Source organism: Pseudophryne corroboree, chromosome 7 (genome assembly GCF_028390025.1).
Source record: "Pseudophryne corroboree isolate aPseCor3 chromosome 7, aPseCor3.hap2, whole genome shotgun sequence".
NCBI classification, from domain to species: domain Eukaryota; kingdom Metazoa; phylum Chordata; class Amphibia; order Anura; family Myobatrachidae; genus Pseudophryne; species Pseudophryne corroboree.
Window position 1 is genome coordinate 172,557,622 of NC_086450.1, and position 20,502 is coordinate 172,578,123.

General features: G+C 43.7%; 1 protein-coding gene and 1 long non-coding RNA gene across 11 annotated transcripts in view; one reads left to right on the forward strand and one right to left on the reverse strand.

The window, feature by feature from the left end:
• Positions 1 to 20,502, forward strand: part of ZRANB3 (zinc finger RANBP2-type containing 3) — an 894,936-nt gene that overhangs the window by 359,176 nt on the left and 515,258 nt on the right. The window lies entirely within an intron of this gene.
• Positions 15,045 to 16,974, reverse strand: LOC134943485 (uncharacterized). The gene is made up of 4 exons (XR_010181565.1): positions 16,951 to 16,974; positions 15,496 to 15,593; positions 15,320 to 15,416; positions 15,045 to 15,090 (listed from the first exon to the last, which is right to left on the reverse strand). It is a non-coding gene; the product is annotated as an uncharacterized LOC134943485 (long non-coding RNA).

The window sequence follows — 20,502 nt, forward strand, 5'->3', positions numbered from 1 at the left end:
GGGAAGAAACTTCCAAGGACTATGGTCGAGTCAGGAGACTTCCCTACACATAAATATTCTGGAACTAAGGGCCATTTACAACGCCCTAAGTCAGGCAAGACCTCTGCTTCAAAACCAGCCGGTACTGATCCAGTCAGGCAACATCACGGCAGTCGCCCATGTAAATTGACAGGGCGGCACAAGAAGCAGGATGGCAATGGCAGAAGCCACAAGGATTCTCCGATGGGCGGAAAATCACGTACTAGCACTGTCAGCAGTGTTCATTCCGGGAGTGGACAACTGGGAAGCAGACTTTCTCAGCAGGCACGACCTCCACCCGGGAGAGTGGGGACTTCATCCAGAAGTTTTCACGCCGATTGTAAATCGATGGGAACGTCCACAAGTGGACATGATGGCGTCCCGCCTAAACAAAAAACTAGAGAGATATTGCGCCAGGTCAAGGGACCCTCAGGCGATAGCTGTGGACGCTCTGGTGACACCGTGGGTGTACCAGTCAGTTTATGTGTTCCCTCCTCTGCCTCTCATACCAAGGGTACTGAGAATAATAAGAAAACGAGGAGTAAGAACAATACTCGTGGTTCCGGATTGGCCAAGACGAGCGTGGTACCCGGAACTTCAAGAGATGATCTCAGAGGACCCATGGCCTCTGCCGCTCAGACAGGACCTGCTGCAGCAGGGGCCCTGTCTGTTCCAAGACTTACCGCGGCTGCGTTTGACGGCATGGCGGTTGAACGCCGGATCCTGAAGGAAAAGGGCATTCCGGAGGAAGTCATTCCTACGCTGATTAAAGCCAGGAAAGATGTAACTGCAAAGCATTATCACCGCATATGGCGGAAATATGTTGCTTGGTGTGAGGCCAAAAAGGCTCCAACAGAGGAATTTCAACTAGGTCGATTTCTGCATTTCCTACAAGCAGGAGTGACTATGGGCCTGAAATTAGGCTCCATTAAGGTACAGATCTCGGCTCTGTCGATTTTCTTCCAGAAAGAACTGGCTTCATTGCCTGAAGTTCAGACGTTTGTGAAGGGAGTGCTGCATATTCAGCCCCCGTTTGTGCCTCCAGTGGCACCTTGGGATCTCAACGTGGTGTTGAGTTTCTTAAAATCACATTGGTTTGAGCCACTTAAAACCGTGGATCTAAAATATCTCACGTGGAAAGTGGTCATGTTATTGGCCTTGGCTTCGGCCAGGCGTGTGTCAGAATTGGCGGCTTTGTCATGTAAAAGCCCTTATCTGATTTTCCATATGGATAGGGCAGAATTGAGGACTCGTCCTCAGTTTCTCCCTAAGGTGGTATCAGCTTTTCACTTGAACCAACCTATTGTGGTGCCTGCGGCTACTAGGGACTTGGAGGATTCCAAGTTGCTGGACGTAGTCAGGGCCCTGAAAATGTATGTTTCCAGGACGGCTGGAGTCAGGAAAACTGACTCGCTATTTATCCTGTATGCACCCAACAAGCTGGGTGCTCCTGCTTCTAAGCAGACTATTGCTCGCTGGATTTGTAGCACAATTCAGCAGGCGCATTCTGCGGCTGGACTTCCGCATCCTAAATCAGTAAAAGCCCATTCCACAAGGAAGGTGGGCTCATCTTGGGCGGCTGCCCGAGGGGTCTCGGCTTTACAACTTTGCCGAGCTGCTACTTGGTCAGGGGCAAACACGTTTGCAAAATTCTACAGATTTGATACCCTGGCTGAGGACGACCTTGAGTTCTCTCATTCGGTGCTGCAGAGTCATCCGCACTCTCCCGCCCGTTTGGGAGCTTTGGTATAATCCCCATGGTCCTTTTGGAGTTCCCAGCATCCACTAGGACGTCAGAGAAAATAAGATTTTACTCACCGGTAAATCTATTTCTCGTAGTCCGTAGTGGATGCTGGGCGCCCGTCCCAAGTGCGGATTGTCTGCAATACTTGTACATAGTTACTGTTAACTACAGGGTTATTGTTGAGCCATCTGTTGAGAGGCTCAGTTGTTTTCATACTGTTAAACTGGGTATTGTATCACGAGTTATACAGTGTGATTGGTGTGGCTGGTAAGAGTCTTACCCGGGATTCAAAATCCTTCCTTATTATGTCAGCTCGTCCGGGCACAGTGTCCTAACTGAGGCTTGGAGGAGGGTCATAGTGGGAGGAGCCAGTGCACACCAGGTGACCTAAAAGCTTTCTTTAGTTGTGCCCAGTCTCCTGCGGAGCCGCTATTCCCCATGGTCCTTTCGGAGTTCCCATCATCCACTACGGACTACGAGAAATAGATTTACCGGTGAGTAAAATCTTATTTTTCTCTATCAGGAGCAGTGGTAAGGCCTACTATGGCCTCGGCCTGGATTGCAAGGGCAATGGTAGAATGGGGGAGGAACTAGAGAATGGCCTCTCCCCTCCTACCAGGGAGCAGGAGTCTCATCTAGGTCGTATAAGACAAGCTGCCCAATATTTGGAAGAAGCAGCATTTGATATGGGTACGATTGCTTCTAAAGCATCAGCCTTGACAGTAGCCGCTCGTAGAGCAGTTTGGCTACGCACTTGGAAAGCAGAGGCAGAATCCAAGAAAGAGTTGGAAGCGTTGCTTTTTACTGGTAATATATAGTTTGGAAAACAATTGTCAGATATTCTAGAATCGGATATATGCAAAAAGTAATGTATAAACAAAGGCTCTATGTGCAATGCACTGCTGCCAGCTTACATGAACTCTTATGAGGTATCCTTCACCCCTCACCAACGTGACATAATACAAGAAAAGAAATTAGAGTAAATGACTTAGCCGGCGCTGTCAGAATGTAGTTCTCGTCGTGATATAACCGTCAAACTTCCATTTGCATGACATTCAGTTTCACCATAGGGAAAATGAAACAAAGTGACAATAGTGAAGTTTGTTTAATGCAATAATGAACAATACAAAAACAGAGAATTAAAATCAAGTGTATGAATTCTGTCAATAATTCCACCATTAGCTTCTGGTAACTCAAGAAATGCAGGCTAATTACCGGAAAAGCATACAAAAAAAAAAAAAAAAAAAAAAAAAGGTTGCAGGTGCACAATTCAAACATTACCAATTTATTAATAATAATAATTGCAATAAAATTTTGCATTTTAAGCGAGGTTCTTCGCATAGTTATGGCCATAAGTAACGGCTTGCCCACCGCGTCCAGGTGACCTCATTAGTCGGGCAAGTCCCTAACATTTTGGGGGGTACAAATCTAGGGTGCGGGACCCCCCAAAATGAAGCAGCTGAGTGACCCCAGGGCAACACAAAAGTGAAAAAATATATAGTGAAAAAGTGAAAATAGGTTAGTGAGAGGCTGCTGAAAACAGCAGGGGTAAATTAGTGAGAGGTAATGAAGGGGGAGATAAAGTAGTGAGAGGTAAAGTAGTGAAAAGTGAAGGTAGGAAATGAATTACATTGAAACAAAACACACGATAGGGATGAAAGTAAATATGAAAATAAGTGTTAATATGTGTTGCTCCTGAGGCAAAACAGCCACAACAGTCCAGGGGGACCCACACCCCGGAAATGCACCCCCATCAGATAATCCAATATACATTTGTGCAGGACTCACCTTGCTCTGCATGCAGTCTAAGAAATGTCAGGAACCAAATTAAAACCAATATATAGGACAGGTGGGCGTGGGTGCTACCACCAGGCAGAAGGGGTCTCTGGCCTTCTATTGTGTATGTGAATACACAGCATTAGGTATACAGGGGAGGGGTGCAAATTTTATTGCAATTATTATTATTAATAAATTGGTAATGTTTGAATTGTGCACCTGCAACCTTTTTTTTTGTATGCAGTTCTACTGAAAGGTCTCTGCAGGGTCGCACCTCTCATTACCGGTGTGCACCCCAGGACCCCTCCCCTGTATACCTAATGCTGTGTATTCACATACACAATAGAAGGCCAGAGACCCCTTCTGCCTGGTGGTAGCACCCACGCCCACCTGTCCTATATATTGGTTTTAATTAGGTTCCTGACATTTCTTAGACTGCATGCAGAGCAAGGTGAGTCCTGCACAAATGTATATTGGATTATCTGATGGGGGTGCATTTCCGGGGTGTGGGTCCCCCTGGACTGTTGTGGCTGTTTTGCCTCAGGAGCAACACATATTAACACTTATTATCATATTTACTTTCATCCCTATCGTGTGTTTTGTTTCAATGTAATTCATTTCCTACCTTCACTTTTCACTACTTTACCTCTCACTACTTTATCTCCCCCTTCATTACCTCTCACTAATTTACCCCTGCTGTTTTCAGCAGCCTCTCACTAACCTATTTTCACTTTTTCACTTTTGTGTTGCCCTGGGGTCACTCAGCTGCTTCATTTTGGGGGGTCCCGCACCCTAGATTTGTACCCCCCAAAATGTTAGGGACTTGCCCGACTAATGAGGTCACCTGGACGCGGTGGGCAAGCCGTTACTTATGGCCATAACTATGCGAAGAACCTCGCTTAAAATGCAAAATTTTATTGCAATTATTATTATTAATAAATTGGTAATGTTTGAATTGTGCACCTGCAACCTTTTTTTTTGTATGCAGTTCTACTGAAAGGTCTCAGCAGGGTCGCACCTCTCATTACCGGTGTGCACCCCAGGACCCCTCCCCTGTATACCTAATTACCGGAAAACAATGGAACCGTGGCCAAACAGTTCCAAACTGAGCATGAATAGGTGAAAGCAGCTGGAATAGATCCAATCAATACCCACGCCGGTCACCGTCAATGAGCCTCACGCTCCCTGTAGTCCCAAGAAGCTCCCAACGCGTTTCCACTCCTAAACTGGAGTCTTTTTCAAGGTATCCTGGTGTATTGTTCATTATTGCATTAAACAAACTTCACTATTGCCACTTTGTTTCATTTTCCCTATGGTGAAACTGAATGTCATGCAAATGGAAGTTTGACGGTTATATCACGACGAGTACTACATTCTGACAGCGCCGGCTAAGTAATTTACTCTAATTTCTTTTCTTGTATTCTAGAATCGGAAGCTGAATCCAAAAAGGTCAGATTTCCGGCTAGTTATAATCCTAAGACTAGGGGATCAAAATTTCGGCCATTTCGATGGCAAGGCAAAGCAAAAGCTAAAGAGGAGACCAACCCCGGTTCAATAGATCAGCCAGGGGTAGGAAGCAATGGGCTAGTAGAAAGCCAGCTTCCAAGCCTGAAGAGAAGCCTTCAGTCTGAAGATACGGGCCTCCGCCTAGAGGATTCCAGGGTGGGGGGCCGACTCCTTCAGTTTGCACACATATGGCAACAGTCGTCGACAGATGCTTGGGTGCAGAAGGTGGTGTCTCTCGGTTATGGTTTCCCATTCAGGAAGCAGCCTCCTCAAAGATTTTTTTGCACCAGCCCGTTTCGAATAGAATCGAAAGCCATGGCCTTGCAAGAAGCAGTTCAGAAATTGCTTCAGTCTGGTGTAATTATCCCAGTACCCCTGTTGCATTGGGGACAGGGTTTTTACTCCAATCTTTTCTTGATTCATAAGCCGAATGGGTCGTTCCGACCAATCCTCAATCTCTAAAGGTTAAGCAAATACTTTTAGATTCTAAAGTTCTCTGGATACAGGATGCTTACCTACATGTGCCTATAGCACGGTCTCATCAATGTTACCTCAGGTTTGCCATCCTCCAGGCAGTACAGACGGTGTAATGGTTAGCATTACTAGTTCACAGAACTGAGGTCATGGGTTTGATTCCCACCACTGCCCTAACTGTGTGGAGTTTGTATAATCTCCCTGTACTTGCGTGGGTTTCCTCCGGTTACTCCGGTTTCCTCCCACAATCCCAAAAAAAAAATGATAGTTTATTCCAAGCTTTGCCCTTCGGGCTAGCAACAGCACCCAGGGTGTTTACCAAAGTTATGGTGGTTATGGCAGCTTATCTCCGCAAGCAGGGGATAAGAATATTTCCATACCTCGACGACTTGTTAATCCTAGCACATTCGCAGGAATGGTTTTTGACCCGGCTTCAACAGACAGTAGTTTGTCTACAAAGACACGGGTGGCTCATAAACTGGGAAAAGTCGTCTCTGATTCCGTCACAACGGATGGTTCATTTGGGGGCATATTGGTCTACAGAGAATTTTCTTGCCAGAGAAAAAGATAGCCAAGGTGCAGGTCATGACTCAGGAGGCGTTGCACACTCAGACAGTGTCAGTCCATGCAGCAATGCGACTGTTGGGTCTGATGGTGTCAACCTTCGACATGGTGGAATATGCACAATTCCACTCCAGACCTTTACAGCACCTTATTCTGACCAAATGGAACTGAAATCACCAGACAATAAAAAAACAGATGATAAAGTTTCCGGTAAACGTAAGAAAGTCTCTAGCGTGGTGGCTACAGACAGACCATTTAAACAAGGGGAGACCCTTTTGGATAAAAGAAAGGCAAATCCTGACAACAGATGCCAGTCTTCAAGGCTGGGGAGCGGTGTTCGAAAACCTTTGGTTCCAGGGAAAATGGACCAGAAGGGAAAGTCGCCTGCCAATAAATCTGTTAGAAATAAGGGCCATATATATGGCTCTAGTGCAGGCAAAGGACAGTCTGCAAGGAAGACCAGTCCAGATTCGCTCAGACAATGCAACAGCGGTAGCGTACCTCAATCATCAGGGAGGAACTTACAGCAAGAGACTGATGGAGGAAGTGACTCACATACTGAAGTGGGCAGAGCTCCATCATCCAGCATTGTCAGCAGTGTTAGTTCCAGGAGTACTGAACTGGGAAGCGGATTTTCTCAGTCGACACTCCATTCAGGAAACCAAATGGGCATTACACCCAGAAGTGTTTCAGACTCTAGTAAACAGATGGGGTCTGCCAGAGATAGATCTCATGGCGTCGCGTCTAAACAACAAGGTCCCAAGGTACGGATCAAGAACAAAGGATCCAGGAGCATTCCTTGCAGACGCATGGAATTGGAAATTTCATCTGGCATTTCTGTTCCCTCCAACATCCCTGTTATCCAGGGTAGTGAGAAAAATAAAGCAAGCAACAGGAGCTATAATTCTAATAGCTCCAGCTTGGCCCAGAAGGCATTTGTCCACAGATCTTCTAAGGATGTCCATGGAAGCACCAATACTGCTCCCTCAACGTCCAGATCTGCTAATGCAGGGTCCTTGTTGTCACAGCCATCTGGATTGTCTGTTTTTGACGGCGTGGCAGTTGAAAGCTCTATCTTAAGAAGCTAGAGAATCTTCAAAACAAGTAATTCAAACTATGCTTAGAGCAAGAAAAACCTTCTTAAGCTCGTATGTATTCATTAGTATAGTGAAAGAAGTTTGAATCCAAGATCTTTTTAAAGTATCCAGGATTTTGGTTTTTCTTCAAGCAGGATTGGATAAGGAGTTGGAAGTACCTTCCTTGAGAGTTCAAGTATCAGCATTAACTATGTAGTTTCAGAGAAAAGATGCTGACTTACAGGTTGTGTGTACTTTCTTTCGGGGAATTGTACTCATTCAGCCTCCATTCATTCCTCCTGCAGTTCCCTGGGATTTGAATCTAGTTCTTAAAATCTTTCAGGGACCTCTGTTTAAACCACTTAAGAGAGCAGATTTTGAAGGGTTAACGGCTAAAGTGCTCTTTCTACTGGCAAGGGTGCCAGTTAGAAGAGTGTCAGATTTAGGAGCACGGTAGTGTAAGTCTCCTTTTCTAATATTATTTCCAGATAAGGTAGTTCTTAGAACTAAATCTGGTTATCTTCCGAAAGTGGTTTTAAAGTTTCACCTTAACGAGGAGATTGTAGTCCCAGCTTTTTCAGGTAACGGGACTTTCTGCGGGAGAAGCGTCGCTGGACGTGGTCCGGTTAAGAATCTTCATAGATTGTACTAGTGCCATCAGAAAAACAGGTTCTCTTTTCATCCTCTACGGATTTAGAAGAGGATGGCCTGCTAGTAAACAGACGCTGGCAAGAGGGCTCCGAATGGTAATTTCAGCTGCTTATTCTCGTGCTCATCTCCCTACTCCGGCTAATGTCTTTTACACGTAAGGTAGGTCCTTCATGGGCAGCACAATACGGTGCTTCAGCAGAACAGATTGGTAAGGCAGCCACATAGGTCTTCCATTAACACTTTCATTAGACATTATGCCATGGATACTTTTGCCTCTCATGATGCTGAATTCGGGCGAAAGATTCTCCTGTCTAATCAGGAGCGTCCCCACCACTAAACTGGCTTTGGGAATCCCAATGTTATCCTGTGAATAACCTGTGGACCCAGCCAGAGAAATTTACCGTTATGGTAAGAACTTACCGTTGATAACGTGATTTCTCTTATGTCCACAGGTATCCACAGGGGTCCCACCCTGACGCACCTGATTTGAGGATCTTGACAATCTCTAAACCTCTTCCCTCTTGCATGGAAGACTGTGTATGTGTGTTCTTATCACCTAAATAGGTTTCTGCCTGATGCTCCTGCCTAAATTGCTGTGGAAAGAACGGATTTGACTGAGTCAGTGGGCGGGATTATATGGAGAAGCCCCGAGGCCAGAAAGCTCGTGACTGATTGGTGCCAATTCCGCTGTCGCTCCGACATATCCCAGTGTTATCCTGTGGATATAAGAGAAATCCCGTTGTCAACGGTAAGTTCTTACCATAACGGTAAATTTATGTGCTAAATCCAAAGCCATAACGGGGCCAACAAGACTGTAGTTGCTTGCAACACATTATCTGTAGTTTGTTATTGAGAATTAACATTCATTTATATATAGTATAGTTATTTTGGTGTTCGTTTTTTTTTTTTTTTTCCAGCCCATTACCATGTCAATTTAAAAAAGCATGCTCATTCAAAGTGTAATTATGGTTTATTTGCATAATTACATAACTGCTCTTAGTGTAATACAAAGTGACCCAGACATCTGTAAGATTGCTCTCTGTATATCACTCTTTTTATCTCACACCTGTTCTTTTTAGTGAGCTGCTAGAACATTGTTATGTGTGTTGTGTGTGTATATACAGGTTGAGTCTCTCTTATCCAAAATGCTTGGGACCAGAGGTATTTTGGATATGGGATTTTTCCGTATTTTGGAATAATTGCATACCATAATGAGATATCATGGTGATGGGACCTAAATCTAAGCACATAATGCATTTATGTTACATATACACCTTATACACACAGCCTGAAGGTAATTTTAGCCAATATTTTTTATAACTTTGTGCATTAAACAAAGTGTGTCTACATTCACACAATTCATTTATGTTTCATATACACCTTATACACACAGCCTGAAGGTCATTTAATACAATATTTTTAATAACTTTGTGTATTAAACAAAGTTTGTGTACATTGAACCATCAAAAAACAAAGGTTTCACTATCTCACTCTCACTCAAAAAAGTCCGTATTTCGGAATATTCCGTATTTCGGAATATTTGGATATGGGATACTCAACCTGTGTATATATATATATGTGTGTGTGTATATATATATATATATATATATATATATATATATATTAAAGATGATATCTATATATGTAAAATATATACAAAAAAGACAGAACAAGCTGCTTATTTTGTTAATTTTGGACAGTGAGAAATCAGTTTTTCCACATTGGCTGCGTTAAGTGTCTGACAGAGGTGAGATATAATAGTAAATGAAATCTATATTTTCAGAATGTGTAACAGTCTCTTGAAGATCTTCTGAATGTTGCTTGTTTCTGTGGATATTAGGTTTCCCGTTGTTAGGCAGCGCAGGGAGATTTAACTCTTAATGCCTTGCATTGTACTCTGGGGGAGACTGAAAGCTTAGCAATGTGGGTATTGGTAATCTTATTTCTAAGCAATTTTTTTAGTTCTTGAGTTCTGGTTCTGAATCATTATCTCATCTTGCAGCAGTGTTGGAAAAAAAACAGGTTTTTAAAAATACAAAAAAATCTGTTTTTTTGTTTAAACCGTTTTTTTTTTGTTTAAACCAATTTTTTATTTTGTATTAACGTTTTAATGAAAAAAACCATGTTTTAATGCTTTCTAACATTAACAATCCAAAGTTATTAGGCTTTGATATGATTTATTTGAACTCTTTCAATAAAGCCAATTTTAGACTAAATATAATTAAACATGCAAAGGTACTTTTCAGAGAAACGCACAAACACAAAAAAGAGGATTTGGGTTTTTACCAATAAATCCATTTCTCTGAATCCACTCGGGGACCCTGGAACATCATAAGACAGTTGGGGTATGAAGGTTGCAGATCTGAGGTGTCACAATGTAAAAATTCTGCAAGGCCGGCTCCTCCCCTTCACGCCCCCTATCCCTCCAGTTTGGAAAATTGACGGAGAGAAGAGAGAACATGAAAAAATTAGTCATAAGGGAATGAACCAACCGTACCAACGCGTCAAACAGCATCCAAGAACTAATAATACATTAACCAAACTGTTTGAACTAAAATGTACAAGAACACGCAGGCTGACAGCACCGAGGAGGGCGTCCAGTGTCCACGAGTGGATTCAGAGAAATGTATTTATCAGTAAGTACCAAAATCCTCTTTTCCCTTTCATCCACTAGAGGACACTGGAACATCATAAGACAACTGGGGACGTCCCAAAGATATTCCCATGGGCGGGAGTGCTGTCCGCAGCCTGAAGAACCAAAGTTTGCATCTCTAGATGCAAAGGTATCAAACCTGTAGAAACTAGTGAATGTGTGTGCTGACAACCACGTTGCAGCTCTGCAAAATTTGGTAGTGGAAGGTCCTCTCGCTGCAGCCCACATAGCTCCCACTGATCTGGTGGTATGAGCACCTACCCGGAAAGGGACTGTCTTACCACGACAATGCTTGTTTGATGGTTATTCGTATCCATCTTGCCAGGGTTTGTCTAGAGGCTGGCCAATCTCTGCTGGGGCCATCATACAATACAAACAAAACATCTGACTACCTAATAGAACCAGTAGCCTGAGCATGCAACTGTAAGGCCCTGACTACATCCAAGGCCATGTTCCCCTCAGGCAATCCTTGGAAGGATGGAACCACAAATGGCTGATTTGTGGAAACCCGAGCCCACCTTAGGTAAAAACTCCACTTTGGTACAGAGTTCCGCTCTGTCTTCATGAAGAGCTAAGAAAGGACTTTTGCATGACAGGGCCCCTAACCCTGAGACTCTCCTTGATGCTAAAGCAAGGAGCAGGGACCGCCTTTCAACTCAAGTATTTTAGATCCGCCCTTTCCAAAGGTTCGAAAACATCCATTTTCAAAAATTTTAGGACCAAATTTAGATCCAATGGGACCATTGGCGGACGAAACGGTGGTTGTATTCTCAACACACCCTGTAAAATTGTCTGGACTTCCTGCAAGGATGCCGGACGTTGTTGTAAAAGGATTGTGAGGGCCTAGACCTGTACCTACAAGGTTCCCAATCTCAAAACACTATCCAAACCATTTTGGAGAAACCTCCACAACACATTCCGGCCACATATCATGGTAGCTGATGGTTGTTTTGGGAGGCCAATAGGTCTATCTGTGGCAGACGCCTACTTCTTACCACTACATGTAGTGTTCCCTCTAGAAATTTTAGAGGGCAGGGCGCCAGACTGCGGGGGCACGTGTGTGTGTGTGCATGGGCGAAAAGGGGGCGTGGTCATGCAAAATAGGGGTCGTGGCTATGTAACGTCATTGAATGGACGGTGCGGCCCCCGACAGATGTTACTACAGGGGTCGTGGGCGGCCGGCGGCATCACTGTTGGGGGCGTGCCCAGCACCTAAGGAGGTGCTGGGCTTCCCCCAGGCTGTCTCACAGCGTGAATGGATGCTGTGCGCTTGCACACGGCATCTTTACATGCTGAGAGGGCAGGAAGCGGCCGGCTGTTTTAGCAGGGCGCAGGAGAAAGGGCAGGGCGGATTTTTTCTTTAAAAAATCGGGCAGGGCTCGGCGCCCTGTTAAAGGAGCCTAGTGTGAACACTAGCATAGATGTAAAAACCACTCTCCTGGATGCATATCCTGACGACTGAAGTAGTCTGCTTCCCAATTTTCCACTCTTGGAATGAAGACTGCCAACAGAATTATGTTGAGCCTTTCTTTCCAAGACAGGATCTAGATGGCCTCTTTTCAGGCCATGTAGCTGCTTATTCCTCTCTGACGGTTTATCTATGCTGTCGGCGTCGCCTCGTCCGACTCCACTCTCACGCATTGAGCCCATACTATGTCTTCTGTCAGAAGAAGTATATTGTCAATGGCTCTTAGCCCAGTACATTTATTGGGAGACTGTTCTCCTACGGTGACCATTTTCCCTGAAACTGATGACTGTCTAATACTGCTCCTCTAAGGCTGACATCTGTTGTTAAAATGTTTTGGTTTTTAAAAAAATGCAAATTACAACCCCTTTTCTGCAGCCCGACCACCAATTTAACGAGGTCCCGGCGTGGGGCAACACGCAAATCCTTTTGGTGAAGAAGCAAATGTATTCCTGCCCCTGTAACAATCAGATTCAGCTGAAAGGGACTGGAATGTAGTCTGCCGTATTGGATCGCTTCGAAGTATGCTACCATCCTTCCTAGAAGCCATTCACAATATGCAGAAAGACCGTCTGGTTTTTCAGAAGCTGACAAACCATTTCCTTGATGATCCAATTCTAAAAGGAGCCTAGAAGTTGAATCATCTGCATCGGTTGCAGATTGGAGCTTGTGGAATAAGATCTAAGCATCCCAAATCAAGGGGTCCTGAGAGGGAATCTTGATAAGAAGATCATCCAGATACTGTAGTATCCTTACCCCTAATATTATCAGTTTCGCTACCATGACTGCCATGATCCTTGAAGACTCTCGGGTCTGACGATAAGCTAACCGATAGAGCTCTGAACTGATAATAAGAGTTGCCCACTGCCAACCGTAAATAGGCGTGTTGTGTGGTCCAAATTTTGACATGGAGGTAGGCGTCCTTTATGTCTGTGGATCCCTAAACACCCTTTATGATTCCATCTTGAGTTTAAACCGTCAGGAATTGATACAACTGCCTTTAAATTGAGGAATGGTCAGACTGACCCAGCCGGTTTCAGCACTACAAAGGATTTGAATAAAATCCCGTTCCTGTTTGAGAAGACTGGGCAAGCATAAGTACTACCCTTTGAAGTAACTTTTGACTAGCTAAGTGTAGTGTGGCCTTTTGAGGACACCTAGAAGGGCCTGTCAGAAAGAACTGATTGTGAGGTCGTATCAGAAATTCTATTTTGAATCCCTGGGTAAATAAATTGGAAATACAGACTTCTGGGGAGATTTCAGTCCAGGCGTCCTGAATTCTTTCCAACCTAGTGCCCCTCATAGGAGACCCAAGGTAAACTGGGAGACGGTTTGCTGTGGACTGGGAACGGTCTCTACCTCTATTTCCATGAGCTTGTCCAGCAAAACCTCTTAATCTAGCTCGAAGGGACTGAGACCTAGAATAAGTAAACACAGAACCAAAGTTTATCTTACCGGTTGTGTGGTTGTAGGATACGTAGTTGGAAGAAACTTGGATTTTACCCCTGTGGCCTTAGAAACCCACTTGTCCAAATCTGGACTAAAATTAGATACCCTCCAAAGGGGATCGTTTTCTGACGGACACTCTGTATGTTCCGCTAGCCTAACTTTTTATTTCGGACTAATGTCTTCCGCAACCGTCTGAACTATTTGTCCTTCTGAGCCAGAGAAAAAAATGGGTAGATATTGCTGAAGCTGAAATGCATGACGCTATCCTATTGGCATCTTGACACTGTAGGGGTCATGCGACCATAACCTAATTGACCCATGCACCTAACATGGTAGGACATTGAACTAGAATTAAGGGCCGTAATGCACCTTTGAAATAGGTAATAATGTTGTCTTTTTTTATTTTATTTATCTAGCTAACGAAGTCTCCACAATCTGGTGCTTCACATTTGGACGTCACTCCCCTTAACAGTAACCTTTATAGGCAATTGGAAACGACTATCCGGCTGCTTCCATGCCTCTCCCATCTGACCTGAGGAATTAGAAATACTGCCGCTAGCGGTTTCTGTGATTTAAACAGATCAATACTTCAGGTTCCTTAATTTCCTCCTATTTGAAATGAAGTACCTGTTTGACCTCCTAAAAAAAAAAAGGTTTCTAACCCTTTTCAAAAGTGGTATTCAAACCACAGTCTGCTTATTCTTGGTCCTCTGTTATTAGACGTCTAAGCCACAGGGACTCTACTCCTCATATACCAGTAGACCATTCTCCTCCTCCTTCTGCACTTGCCGGATAGAAAAAGGTTTCTTTTCCAAATTTACAGGCTATTTGCACCTGTGTCGGTGGAATAAGCCTAATGAGGAATTCCTCCATCTTTTTTTTTTTTAGAAAACCGGCGGCCCATTCCATTTTGCTTACAGAAGTCCGCCATCTCCGTAGAATCTTCCTCCAGGGCATTTTCCCATGACCCTAATGTGCCCCTGCTCCCAGGTTGAGCATACATTCACCAATATGTGTTGCACACCATGAGTCATAACATAATCTTGTGGTCTTGGTTGGTAGTTTAACGCCATGTCCAACCCACACACACTCCAAATAGCCATGTTTTCACTCCATTGATCTAGATAGAGAAGACACTGCAGGGATGTGGGGAGCAATGAATTAATTTTTTTTAGCTATGAGGCTGGAATAGAATAAAAAATCAGCAACAAAATCTATAAAAAAAGAAAAAGAAAGAAGCCAGCCAGACGTGCATAAACCTCACCCTACCAACTGTTGAGTTCAGTTGATACATGTCAGGTTGCTTGTGAAGCTCCCTCTTCCTTAGGACCTGTGAGCAGCGTCCCGTGGAATATAATATATAAATATATATACAGTATATGTGTGTGTGTATATATATATATATATATATATATATATATATGTATGTATATGTGTGTGTGTATATATATATATATATATATATATATATATGTGTGTATGTGTATGTATATATACATATATATATATATATATATATATATATAGACGAGAATTCCACGTGGTGGAGGGTGCACTCTCACTGTGTATAAAGTCCACACGTTTCTTCAATAGAAAATTTTTATTGTAGCCTCAAAGGTTTCGATCCAAAAACCAGGATCTTTTTCAAGAAGGGCCATAAATGAATCATCAAATCCAATCATAATATAATGAAGCCGAATAATTAAAAGTATATCTAGAAAAAATAGAACATAAACATGACTGAGCCTCCCAGGTCCCAATATATAACAATATTAGCGACAATGCTTGTATCAACATAAACTACTACATAATACCAGATTTAGAAAAAAGGAACTCGTATACCAAGAACAGGTGGCAGAGTAGTGAGACTACAAGGAGGAATAAAATAACACCCTGTGTTCACCACTGGTCTTAAAATGCATGCAAGGCCTACCCCTCCTCACCTCTATCAGCACATTCCAATGGGGCTGCATGTCTGAACTGCTGTATACCAAGTGTGGAGAATGTCCATGTAATCACAGCTCTGCAACCAAACCACTGCTGTAATCAAAGGATATCTCTATTATAAACGTGTATCAGAATCAAATGTATATATCAAACCTTGTTACCACATAAATACCTATGGGTCTGGAAAGGTGTGCACAAGACTACACCTGGATAAGGCATTCTCCCACTCAGGGTCAACAGCTGCAGGATCTCAAAAAGGACATTCAGCCACTTGATAATGTCGATATTATCTTAGACCGAAAAGCTATACCACTAGATACACTATTACCGTGGAGCCGCTATGGCCGCTAGACTGACTACACGTGCTACGCTATTTGTGTACAGAGTCCTGCACGTGGTACGTACTTGGCGTACACACGCCGCGCTGAGTGTACAGAGTACACACAGCATGCGCACACACAATTGATAACCTTTAAACCTTGTTAGTGTTACAATGCAAATATATGTTTACACTTCAACCCTTAGCAGCAAAGTACTGCAATGATGTTATATCTTTAAACCTTAAGTAGCGCTGACGGTATAAAGTACCCGCAGTGCGTACACTTTATCAATACTTATACACCTTATACAGATAAATACACTTTAAAACCCTTGCAGGAAAGTGAAGACACAACACTGATTTGTAGTTGAAACCACAGGGTTCTAAGGCCACAGTGGATTAATTCCAAAAGGTAAACCAGTACAAATCATACACTACAGGCTAACAAGATAAATCTAAACAGAATAATGGCTACAGTCAATGTACATACGTGAGAATGTTCGCAAGCGCAACCCGGCTGGTCCTCCGCTGGTCATACAGATAGCGTTCAGAGTCTTCTGACCGGCCAGGCAACAATGGGCTTTTTATACACAACATGCATACACAATACAATGGTCACTGTAATCTCATTGTCCATTGGACACAGGGATGTGTCTTTACATTACAGAAGAGGTCATAGGTGGATTTGAATAGATGGGCGATGTCTTTCCTCAACTGCTCTTGTGGATAGTATCCTCTGGATTCCCGCCGCATACATAATATACAGTTAATGTTCATATTCTGCTTCTGCACATAACTATACGCTGGAACATGCGATCTTTCTCTAACCAACACCGGAACGTTACCCTCAAAATACCTTACAGCTGGATACTAGACATCACCTTCCAACCTTTATCTGACCCTTCCTATCATGCAAAGGCGAGTCCCTTAGTCCTGGAACTGTTTAAACTATTAATACTCGCTGATGTTGTGAAAGGGAACTATGGGTACAAAATGCACTATTTGGGTTAAATATGTAATGTTCTAATAACCCTCTACGCACTCACAAACTCTACCGTAAATGCGCATACCACGCGCTAAGGCGCATGACCGTGGGGAGCTACTTTACGCAAATTGCGGATATGTGCACGCACGGCAGACTGAGCGCTCGCGCAGCGGGCATGTGCATGGGGTTAGTACAAGGCATATGCATTACGATATTTTTCGACTTTGACACACTGCGATTACACATATACTCGGTTTAAACAATGTGCATCTGAGGCATAGAAATATATATCAAAAAAGCCATAATCAACGATCAATAAATACCTATAGGTCCAAGAGGATACACACAGGGCAGCCCCTGGGTTAAGCGTTCTCCCACATCAAATCCATAGCTACAAACAATAAATAAACCCAAATCAAAAGATTATAGGATTATACAAACATCAAACTTAATCAGTGGGACAAACCCAACATAGTTACTCACAGAATCATGTGGAACACTGTACAAACCAGGGCTGCATGCACCAACTGGATCTAAGCAGGGGATTTAAATACCCCTTGACCCGGAAGTATCAAGGGTGTGAGGGGTCAACTCAAAAAGTCACCTGAATAATTATCCAAACCTTTATTCCACTTGATTAACCGTTTACCACCAGCACAAAAGGCCAAATAGGCAATCAGTATGCCTCTGTATGCATTAATATTCACAGGACAACAGAGGGAATACACAAAATAGCGCTGCATGCACCGGGGGACCGGAAACAGGAAGTGTCATGCGCTCCAACCGCCAAGCCTGGTGGAACGCACGCTGCAAACACCCCAGCGAACACACAGCGCACGACATCCGCACGGGGACAAAGTCCCCGCACCACGAGCACAGTCCCCCCGCCACCAAACAGACACATCCGCATCAACCCCACGGGCCGGAGGGACCGAACTGATCCACACACGCCGGGGGCCAGAAACAGTAAGTCCCGTGCGTTCCAGCGGCCGAAGCCGGTGGAACGCACGCTGCTAACATAAAAAGGGGATGGAAAAACGATCTAATATATTTAGAGACAAAGTGATGTTTTATATCAAAAGATGAGATCATCCCTCAAGAAATATATATATATGTATATGGTTCCTCAAAGAATCAACTGTTGAACAACATATGAAAAAGGGTCAAAAATTGTTATAGGGGACCCAGGAGGAGGCAGCAGCAATAACAATACAAAAACATAAACAAAAAAACATACATAAAACAGTTACAATTAAAAAGACAATCTGGCTATATAGTGAACAAACCTATACAGCAAGCATATCGGTATCTATACATTATATACTGACACCAATCGAGGGGTGCATTGGACACTTTAGACTTGCTACTTGGTGCTTAGCCTCTTGAAAAAGCAAAAGCGATCTTCTCAGGGACATGTGATAGTGAGCGCAATAAATCTAAAGATAGGATGGTGTTTACCACCCACTTTGATAACCAATCTGGACATGTCAATAAAGTTTTGAAGAAACATTGGGCTATTGTCAGTTCTGATCCCACGTTAACATTCACCCGTATAAAACCACCAATGTTGGCGTATAGGCGAGGTCCGAACCTGAAACAAATGTTGATGAGACCCACCATGTATCCTGATGCTAGGCCTTCCCGTGCACAATTGTATACACAGAATCCCGGATGTTTCTCGTGCGGCAACTGCACGACGTGCAGGTCATTGATGGTTGGACCGACTTTCAATCATCCCCACACTGGGCCCACCATCAAGATCAGATTTCATCTACATTGCAGAATGGATCATGTCCTATACATACTGAAATGTCCATGTGGGTTCCTTTATGTTGGGTTGACTATGCGGAATTTTAGAGACTGGATGGCCAACCACCGGTCTTCTATACATACCGCTTTAAACAGTGGAACCTCTGATAAACCTGTCGCACGACTGTTTTTATTTGGGTATTTTTTCCCCAGTAGAACTACAGGTACCAGCGGACCCGTTTTTCTCCCGCATGCTGGTACTTGTGGTTCTCCAAGTACCAGCTTGCGGGGGAGGCTTGCTGGGACTTGTATTACTGGAAAAAACAATATTCTTTCATTTTTCCAAAGGCTATCAGCCCCCCATCCGCAGCCCTTGGATGGGGGGGACAGCCTCGGGCTTCACCCCTAGCCCTTGGGTGGCTGGAGGGGGGGGACCCCTTGATTGAAGGGATCCCCACTCCTCCAGGGTACCTCGGCCAGGGGTGACTAGTTGCGTATTTAATGCCACGGCCGCAGGGCGCTGTATAAAAGTGACCCCCGGCTGTGGCATTATCTACCCAGCTAGTGGAGCCCGATGCTGGTGTAAAAAATACGGGGGACCCTGATAAAGCCTAATATTTATCTTATTGAAAACCCTCTAAAAGGTTAAAGAACACAGTACGCTATTGGCGTATGGAATACCGTAAGGGTACGCACGTTGCGTATCTAACGCTTAGCCGTGGTCGAGACGCACGAGCGGCACGTTCGCTCACGGCTTAGAGCGTACAGGCAAGCACGCTATAGGCTGCCGACTAACGTAATGATACGCTATCAGCATAGCGGATGCTCGGGACCACGAGGAGATCACCAGCGGCGCTGACGCTCACAATGTTAAACCTTTTTAACTATACCATAAACAATGTACATATACTTTAAACCCTTATGCAGTGATAAGATGTAAATGCAACACAGTGTAACCTTGTTAGTTTAAAAGCTGTATGAGCGTATGTGACGCTCAGAGAACCCCTTAGCAATATAATAAACAGTCAAATACCGGTCTAAGGGTCTAACGCCTTTTTAGGAAATGAATGAACGTTCAAAAAGAATAATACAATACAAGTTATACACTACCAAAATAACATAGAATATCTAACCAAGTAACTACACATAAAATACAATAAAGATACAATTACTTCTAAAGGGGGAAGGAGAGAGAAAGTGAGAGAGAACGAGAGAGAGTGGCTTATAACAATAAAGACAATATGATTGCAGAGAAACTTACGCACAAAGGGAAACAATCGCATGCGCCTTCTGGATATCCAGCTCCCGATTATCAGCAATGAGAACCGTTGAAGAGAATAGAGAGCTGGCCCAGATCGGCTTGTCCTTTTATACACTACACACAATACAGTACAATGGTCCCTATATTCTTATTGTTCATTGGACACAGGAATTCGTCTTCGCATTATAACAAAAGGTCATAGGTTGATTCATACAGGTGGGCTGTGACTATTTCAAACTGCTCAGGTGGGAGGGAAACTGGGTTTCCCGCCGCATGGGTAATAAAGTGCAAAATACAGTAAATGTTCATAAACTTCTTATGTCCATAACTATTCGCACGAGCGATTAATCTGCTTCAAACCAACACTGGAATATTGCTAATTAAATACTCTTCCGATGGATACTAAACACCACTGTATAACCCCTGTCTGAAACTTCGTATCAAACAAAGAGGGATCTCTTTGTCTATGAACATGCTACATTAACTAAACTTTCAGATTCTATCAAAGGGACCATTATCTACAAAATACATTATATGGTTAAAATATGTAACGATTGAGTCGCCCGCTAGACGCACATAAACTTTACCGTAAATGCGCATACCGTGCGCCTGCGGGTGCACGCAACAGCGAGTATGCGCACGCACGGGAGAGCTCATGCACTCGCAGCAGGCACTCGCATGAGGTGCATATATGGCAGTGTGTAGCGTGATATTTTTCTGACTTTGACAACCCCTACTCTTTTTGTCCCCCGTATTTTTTGCATCAGCACCAGGCGCAGAGCCCGGTGCTGGTTTTAAAAATACGGGGGATCCCTTGTCAGTTTTTCCCCCGGATTTTTAGAACCAGGACTGGCTCGAAGAGCCC